The sequence below is a fragment of the Eleutherodactylus coqui genome, chromosome 3, assembly GCF_035609145.1.
Source record: "Eleutherodactylus coqui strain aEleCoq1 chromosome 3, aEleCoq1.hap1, whole genome shotgun sequence".
NCBI classification, from domain to species: Eukaryota; Metazoa; Chordata; class Amphibia; order Anura; family Eleutherodactylidae; genus Eleutherodactylus; species Eleutherodactylus coqui.
Window position 1 is genome coordinate 242,469,367 of NC_089839.1, and position 9,526 is coordinate 242,478,892.

The following is a 9,526-nucleotide window of genomic DNA, read 5'->3' on the forward strand; positions in this document are numbered from 1 at the left end:
TTTACACTTGAAGTTTTTGTTGCATTGTGGCTTCCATGTTGTACTTTACTTCTCAAGTCTAGTCGTGAAGGACCTCAAATAGGTCTAGTTTCCAGGATGTCCTTAGCATTGCACAGGCAGCCTGTTGAGAAACGCTGCTTTAGTGATTGAGATGTTGTATTGAGACTGCCGCAATGTTTTACTCATCGATTTAAATGGTGGGAAAACCAGGTATAAAAACTTGTTGGTTTCTTAAAGAAGTTGTTCCAGGAACATTTCTGAGATGTGCTTCTTAAAAGGAAACTATGGTCACTGTAGAACTACATGCACAGGGCTTGTGGGCGGGGAACTTGATGGTTCAATGTTTAATCATTTGTTGGTTCAACTACTAGGTCACCCACCAATCATGAGAACAAGGACATACCTTCCCAGTTTCCGCAAACAGCACCATTCATGACCATGGGCGTTGTGTTTCGGCAGCTTGGCCTCCTGCAAGTGTAGGGTCTGTATGCTTGGAACAAACTTCCAGCAGATGTGGTTGAAAGATCAACAATTAGGCCTCCCTCACACGGGTTTGCAGATTCCGCCCGGTTTCAGCAGTGCTGGCATGCGTTATGGCTGCGTTTTCAGTGTATCTGATAAAAGAAAAAAAATCAATAGTCACCTACCTGGTGAAGGCTCTGTCCCCCGTGCCGCTGTCAGGACCTTGTGAAGCCTGCCGCTTGGCTAAGTGCTGTTGAGTGATAACTGGCTGAGCCAATCAGAGCCAGCAATGGATGTGTCCAATTACAGTCATTCAATGAATGAATGGCTGTGATTGGCTGAGTGAGCTGCCAATCAGAGCAATCTCTCATTGGAGGCAGGGATTTCAAATCCCCATCACCAGAGAAAAGGTTTCCCTGCTGGCCGACAAGTCCCGGGAGCGCCACTTTGGACAGAGACATCACCTGCAAGGTGAGTATTGATTGTTTCTTTTAACTCAGGTAGTTTAGTGCTGCCAAAAGCGCGGTACCAAGTTGTGTCATGTTTTCAGCAGCGCTGAAACCGCTGCCCATTTATTTCAATGGCAACACAGAGCTGAAAACGGTCAAAAATAGGACATGCAACGCTGTTGAAGATGCTGTGTTTTCAGCCATTTGTGAGCAGCCCCATTGAAATGATTGAGAGCGTTGTACAGAGTTTTGCGCTGTGCTGAAAAAGCAGCGCTAAACGCTATACAAAAACGCCTGTGTGCGGGAAGCCTAAGATCCAATGGCCATGCGTTGACATTCTTCAGTTCAAGCCGCCCATAGCGAAACATGGAAGTCCGCAGCTGAAATATAGCATGCAGATTTGTTTTGCAGACCTTTTGGCGCTTCCACACTGAAGAAAATAGAAGACCAGGACGGGTAATCAGTGTCCTCGGCCGTAGGCAGGGTCTGATTCAGCTGCGGGCTCCCGCATGCAAAATACGATCTGCCCACACTCCCACTGTCAAATGTGAACTGGGTCTTAAAGTGGGTTTTCCAGGACTGAAAAGAAAAATATATGGGGAATAAAAATGGTGGCAAATCAATAAAAATAAGTCACGCACCACCTTAAGTGGCCCCGCTGGTCCAACACAAGAGCCTTACTCCCTGCTATTCTGATCTCAGAAGACGCTCCATCTTCTGCAATAAGAGCAGCAGAGACCAGGATGACAGTGTGGGATTGGGGAGTCCTTTAGGCCCCCTGCACATGGGCGGAAATTCTGCGGCGGGATTTCCCGCAGAATTTCCGCCCGTGCCTGCTGCCATAGGATTGCATTAGATAATGCAATCCTATGCAGAAAGCCGTGATTTCACTGCGCGAAAACGAATTGCGCCATGTCCTATTTCTGTGTGAGTCTCGCAGAGGCCTGCACAGAAACGTCACTCGTGACGAGCTGGCTGGGCGGCAGCGGGCACATAGAGCGAGGAGACACCAGGAACAGGTGAGCTGCAGTGGTCACAGCTTGCATCACGTTTCAAGAATTCTCGCAGCGGGATCCGACCCGGCCGTCTGCAGGAGGAGAGTAGGTCTTATTTTATTTTCCAACAATGTTGCAACACTCCATCAAAAAGATACTTTTCCGCCCAGTCTGGAGCCCTGAGGGTGTAGTGGTCAAGTCACAGATTCAAAAGACCCTTCCACTCCAGGTATTGCACTAGACATACTGCAGTGTACATCTTGTTCCTAGTAGGTAATGGGTTAAATGTTACATGCTGGCGATGTGATTTCTAAAGATGACCGCACAGAAACGGAGCGAGGCGAGTATAAAAACTACAACCCGGGACTCCTTGGGACCGGGCCTAGGACTACCATTACATAGTTTATAGTGTTTAGAAGAGATAGGTTCCCTTTAAATGCTTTAATCCCATTGTCCTTTAGGCTGGGGTCACACGGGACAGAATTCTCACAGACTGGCCGCACCGAAAAACTGCGAGATTTCTGCTGGAAAAGTGCAGCTTCCAATCCGCGGCCCTTACAGCGGTTTCACCGTCGGCAGTCCGTCGCAGCTTTCTTTTCCCATAGAGAGGAGAGGCGCCGCTGCAGAAATGACAAAACAATTGACATGCTGCGGAATTGAATTCCGCACTGCATGACAGTTTCAGTGCGGCTCGGCCGCAGCGTGTGGACGGGATTTTTGCTAAAACTCATCCACTTTGCTGGCTAATCCCAGGATTAGGAGCCGTGGGCGGAGTTACTGTGCGGGCTTTCCGCCCCGTGTGATACCAGCCTTATTGTGCCGCTCTGTCCCTCAGGCATTGGTGTGCGGTACGTGAGGTGATCAGAGTAGATCTGCCCGTTACTTGTACATCTGTCTGCTTTTCAGTAGATGCCACCTACCCATTAGCATCTTAAGCCCAGAGACCGCAAGTTCTGCTGCCCCTGTTCTTTTACTTTACAAGCGGTAATTTTGCACTTTATTAATGCAAATGTTAACCCCTTAAGGACACGGCCGATTTTGGCATTGAGAACCAAGCGATATTTGGTATTTTTCCATCTCCATTTTTCAAAAGCCATAACTTTATTTTTTCGTCGACGCGGCCATATAAGGGTTTGTTTTTTGTGTGGCGAACAGTAGTTTTTAATCGGTGCCACTTTTGGGTACATAGACTATATCGTAAAACTTTTATTTTTTTATGATAACAGGGAGAGAAAACGCATCAATTCTGCCAGATTTTTTTTACACAAGGTGAGTCCCTCTGAGGGGCTTGCAGCACTATGCCTATGATCGCTGTGATAAGGCATGGCAGAGCTACTCCCCTGCCATGCCTTATCGCTTGTACAGCGATCATAGGCATTGACACTACAGGACGCCAGTGTCTGGCATACTGTTGCCATGGTGACAGGCTGGGCTCTCGCGATGACCTCGCGAGAGCCGGCTGGGGACACAGAGGGAGCGCGATCCCTCTGTGAACTCTTGGCAGGGAAGGGGTTAACAGCAGGGGGCCCGTCTCCGATGCCCCCTGCTGTTGGCTGGTGCAGTGGGAGGCCGGCTATGACTGACAGCCGGCTCCTGCTGCGGGATAGAGCGAGGTCAGTCACGATCTCGCACTATCCCGATGACATACCGGTACGTCATGTTGCAGGAAGTACCAGGCTCCCATGACGCACCGGTAAGTCATGGATCAGGAAGGAGTTAATAACGTATCGCACAAAAGTCGCTAGTTTGTGCGATGCGTTTAACATTAGAAAGTCCCATTGACCTTTGTGTTAAAAAAGGCAGCGATATCGTGTGAAAAACAGCGTGCAAGAAAAACCGCAAGTGTGCAGGAGCCCTTAGCTGGTATCAAAATGTTGTGCTTGCTTGGTGCCACCAGTTGTCTACATAAGTATACCCAGGAGAGGCATGAACAGGACATACACAAGGTCTACGTCATAAATGTTGAATTTACCATTTGCTACAAAACTTTGGTCGTATTAACCCTTTCCAATCCACTGTCTGAAGACATTCTGATTGAAGCCAGTGCAGCTCCAGCAGGGTATTTCTGTAGATTACTGGCTGCTCTGTTGTCGGGGGCCTCTCTGGCATGTCCGCTACCGCAGTATTGGCTCTAGCCAGCAGACGGCGCCATTGTATAATGGCAGAAAGAGAAAAACCCCTAGGGAACCCTGAATCCAAAATTGGATTGCAAAGTGTAGCACAGCAGAAGATAGCGTGAAAACGCTTCCCCGCCCACCGCCGCCGCGTCATATGACACGGTAGGTGTGTCACATGACACTGCAGAGGTGGGCGGGGAAGCGTCATGCGGGAGTGAGGACGCCGGATCTGCAGGTAAGTATGGGGTCTCCTGGGGGGCGCCTTGACGGGCTTCGCCGCGGAGTCTGTCACGGCCGTGTGCAGCCGGCCTTAAACTATGGAACAATAGATTCCTGAAGACATGATAGAGATATATATATTTATTATGTGTAAATATGTGGTTACATGTTTTAGAGCTGTAACATCCAGAAGCCAGCATGCGTGTTTAACCCCTTAACGACCATGGATGTAAGGTGGCTTCCTGCACGGTCAGAGTGCGAGTTGTACTCCAACTATAAAGCCTTCATCACACTACAGTAGACAAGAGTACTGACTCTAGTCTTTTTGTGGAGTCTTGTATGGAGACACATTAACATTAGGTAGAAGATTCTTTTCTTGATGCCAGAAGCTCTGCTTGGTCTTTAGGTAGCTTTAAGTCTCGAATTAAATCATTTAGTTCAGCCTGACCAACCATTGCTGGCTCACTTGCTAGTTCAGTGTCTGGCATAAAGTTAGGATCCTGTGATGAAGGACACGGTGACTCCTCGTCTACCTCTGACTGCAGAGTGCACCCTACTGGAGGGAGTGCTACAGGTCGAATGGCTGACGGGATGTTTGGGTATTCTATAGGCTATTTCTTTTTTCGTGACATGCCGTGCCTGAGGGGAGGGATCATGCAGAAATAGCAGTCGTTTATGTGATTTGAAGGCTCTCCCCAAATCAGTGGGACGGCGAATGGCATAGAATGTATAGTTCTGTTCAGCCATCTGTGTAGGTTCACAGCGCATGAATTGCAGACAATATGCGGGGCTGGTCCTGATCTCCTAACTGCATACTGAAATATTGGGGATATGCAGCCTTCATGATTGGAGGAATTCTAGGCTTCTGGGCAGAAAATGTCTCCTCGCCGCACATGTAACAGACGTTTTCAGAGAGTTTTTACAATTATGAGGCATCCTGGATTAGAACCTGAAATTACAAAAACTGGAAAACACAGAATTGCATTTTTTTTTTATTGTAATACATATAAATTCTAAGATTTAAGCATTACGGTATCTGACTGACATTTTACTTATTTAGCTATTTTACTCTACAGTATATACTTGTTTATTTAAAGGGGTTGTCCAGCGCCGAAACGTTTTTTTTTTTTTTTTAATAGGCCCCCCGTTCGGCGCGAGACAAACCCAAGGGATGGGTAAAAAAAAAAAAAACGTTTAGTACTTACCCGAATCCCCGCGCTGCGGCAACTTCTTCCTTACCTTAGTAAGATGGCCGCCGGGATCTTCACCCACGATGCACCGCGGGTCTTCTCCCATGGTGCACCGTGGGCTCTGTGCGGTCCATTGCCGATTCCAGCCTCCTGATTGGCTGGAATCGGCACACATGACGGGGCGGAGCTACGAAGACCAGCTCTCCGGCACGAGCGACCCCATTCACCAGTGAGAAGACCGGACTGCGCAAGCGCGTCTAATTGGGCGATTAGACGCTGAAATTAGACGGCACCATGGAGACGAGGACGCTAGCAACGGAACAGGTAAGTGAATAACTTCTGTATGGCTCATAATTAATGCACAATGTACATTACAAAGTGCATTAATATGGCCATACAGAAGTGCTGAACCCCACTTGCTTTCGCGGGACAACCCCTTTAATGATTCCACCCCTCTAACCTTGTGGATGCATCTGAATGAAGGTACATATATTGAACTAAAAAGGGCTACATCTCACAGCCAGGAGCCAACTCAAAGTTTTCAATGTCATTTTGGTTTCTTCGATAATGAAATGGAGGCCGGCTTCACACTGGCGATAGCCTATCTTGCGTTGAGAGCGAGTACGCATGAAAATGAAACCGATGATTTTCAATGGTTTCATTCACATTTGCGATGCCTTCACTGCACACTCGCAGTGCTAAGAAAAATCTTCACCATTGACCATTGTTTTCAGTAGGGCTGGCCCCATTGAAAGCATAGGGAGTACATCGCGCTCCCCTGACACAGCTGTGGCAGAGGTCAGCGATACTAACCCATTGCTTTCAATGGGGACGGCACTGCTGCCGCTGCCCTATTGACAGCAATGAGTTGCAGGCAAGCCCTGCAGCGATGATTTTCAGGGAAGGGCTTGAAATATTAGCCCTTCTCTGAAAATCCACCCTAGCTGTAAAGAACTCACCTAGAAGAGCCATCTAGCTCTGGCAGTCATCTCCTGTCTTCTGGAGGCCAGGGACTGAAAAATTCCCACCTCCAGAAAGCACTGCCTCTGATTGGCTGAGTGCTGTAGCCAATCAAAGCAGCGCCCAGCGCCCTGTCATTGAGGGACGGCTGAGAGCTGTCTGTGATTGGTCACAGCACTCAGCCATTCATCAAAACAAAGAGCAACATCAGCAAGGGCATCTCAGATATTATAGGCTTGCTTATGGGTGACCCCCAGGCTACTAACGGCACCAGAGGCTGTAGCTAGCTTGGTATTATCTGATGCTGGAGCACTTATAGTGAGCAATGCTGCAGAAGTCACACCATGGTAAAGGGTAAAACCTATACCTGCAAACAGCCACTCCCTGTTCTTCTCAGGCTTCTAACTGAATCACACCTGCTGCCGACATGCCCCACCCCCCCTGCTGGCCGGTCATGTGACGGCAGCAAGCACTGCCCCCTGGTGTCACAGGAGCGGGAGAGTGCGCTGCAACCTCTTCTATAGAGGAGCTCTCAAGACCGGCACAGCAGAAGCAAGAAGGAGGTGGCCCCTTGGCCCGCGGAGGGGGAAGCCTTTCTTGGGTGCTTTATTGAGGGACCCAAGAACCATGGTACGTCCTAAAGCAATCCCCAGAGGTGGGCAACAAGAAGAACCTCTGGTAGAAGGCTGTGCCGCTGCAGCCTGTAAAACCTAGAAAGCACATAGCAGCCTTGCAGAGCTGTAGGGCCAGAGCCTGGTTATACGCTACCAGGAAGCACCCACTGAATGAATAGAGTGGGCCAAAATTCCAGAAGGGGAAATCTGTCTCTTTATGCGGTACACCTCGAGGATAGTTGCCCATATCTACTGAAAGATAGTAGCCTTAGAGGCCGGCAAACCCCTCGCGTCGGCTGTCTGGGAGGACAGAGAATGAGAGCACTAGAAAGAGGAGGTGATGGATAGGTACGGGCAAACTGACCTCATTACATCCAACGTGTGCAAGGCTGTCTCTCCGAGAGGGATGGGTGGGAGGGAAACAGAATGATGGCAACAGGATTCCTTTGTTGAGGTGGAATTTAGAAATGTCCTTCAGTAGGAAAGAGGGAACCAGATGTAGGACCGAAAAGGGGGAACGGCAATAGAAGATCTGCCTATTCCAAGAATCTCCTGATGGAAGTCATAGCAACCAGAAAAGCCACCTTCCAGGAAATGAGGCCCAAGGACACTTCCCTTAACCCATGTAGGACCAGGTGCTGTGAATATACGGCGCTTGGTCTCGGGCTTAAGGGTGCATTCCCACGAACGTATATCGGCTCGGTTATCACGCCGAGCCGATATACGTCGTCCTCGTGTGCAAGGGGGGGGGGGAGGGGGAGTTTGGAAGAGCCAGGAGCAGGAACTGAGCTCCCGCCCCCTCTCTGCCTCCTCTCCGCCCCCTCTGCATTATTTGCAATGGGGCGGGGCTAATTCTCGGAACTTAGCCCTGCCCCCGGCCCGCCTCTCCCCATTGCAAATAGTGCAGATGGGCGGAGAGGAGGCAGAGAGGGGGGCGGGAGCTCAGTTCATGCTCCTGGCTCTTCCATCCTCCCCCCCCTGCACATGAGGACGACGTATATCGGCTCGGCGTGAAAACCGAGCCGATATACGTTCGTGGGAATGCAGCCCACAGCCCAGCCGTATGTAAAATTACGGTGGGGATTGAAAGGCTCCTGCAATCAGAAGCAGGACGGGTTGTTAGTCACAGCTGATAACCTGGAGGAGGGAGAAGTGGGTTTTTAACCCTTTCTGCCTCCTCCTTTCTTTAGTACACACCGCTCAATGAGCGATATGTACTAAAGTGAAAGGGTTTCTTCCACTGTGGGGGCGGGGGTGGGGGCTCCTATGGATGCTCAGCTGCAGTGGGATAGTGTCAAAATTAAAAAACAAAAAAAAATTATATATATATATATATATATATATATATATATATATCTCAAAACATGTGAATGTCCCCCAGAGGTCTTCTACAACGTCATGGGGGACATAGATGGTAAGAAACATAATTACATACATAAGTTAAAACTTACTGAACAAACTATATACATAAGAAAGAAAGAAAATAACCCAAAGCCAACACCAACCAAAACCGTTCATAATATATATCAAAGTGTCTGAAACAAGTAGAGTAACCCGTTCACATACTTTAGTTTTGCGTAAATATAGTGGTTTAAAAAAAAATACAAAAAAATAAAATAAAAAAAGTCAGTGAAAAAGATATTAAGGCCACTCACACACATACCGCTTTTTACCGCAGTGTCCTGATTTAACGCTCCCATTTCCAACACCGCCATTTTCGAGAGATGTCTGTTTTAGTTTTGCATTTTCGCGTTTAACAGACCTCCTCACCCATCACAATGATGGGACGCATTAAAAAGCGCTGTACCAGGAGTTAAAAAAACACTAAAAATGCCACAATTTCGAGCAGCGTTTTCTGAAAGCAGGTGTTCATGCTTTTTTATTGTACTTTGAAAGACCACATCGGTTGTTAAAGGACCTTCTCTACTGCCCCCCAACATGCGGAATGCTCCCCATGGCACCCACACATCTAAATCTACAGTAAGATACGGCATGCTTTCCATATCTAAACTGGCGTCACGTGACCCTTAGCACGACTACTCAATCCACAGACCTGCTTCACAACTCAGCTAGCTCACCACGTGACTCTGTGCACTCTACAACTCCTCCACAACTTCTTCATGCACGGCACTGTATACTCTCCCCACAGCTTGCTGCTAGCATCACGTGACTGGAGAAAATTGCCTGACGTCACACCTCCTTCCAGCACCTCCACTTTAGCCTCACTGATGTGCTTTTTCTGTTGCTGTGTTTACCCGTTGCTCTCACGTGACCGCGGTGCATTCCGGATGCTGCGTTTTTAAATAACTCTCCGACCTCTTACTGGTTGTCCCCTTCGGCCCCGCCTCTTCACTACCAGTACGGCTGCTGAATGGTTGGAACGTCTATTCGTTTTGTTCTGCTATTGGGTGAGCCTAGAAAGTAGGCGGAGAGAATGTTACCGTTGGACCAATCAGTGGTCTCCGTAGTTTGAATTTTGTGTACGAGCGGAGTAGTAGTGGAGAAGTGTATGGCAGCTGA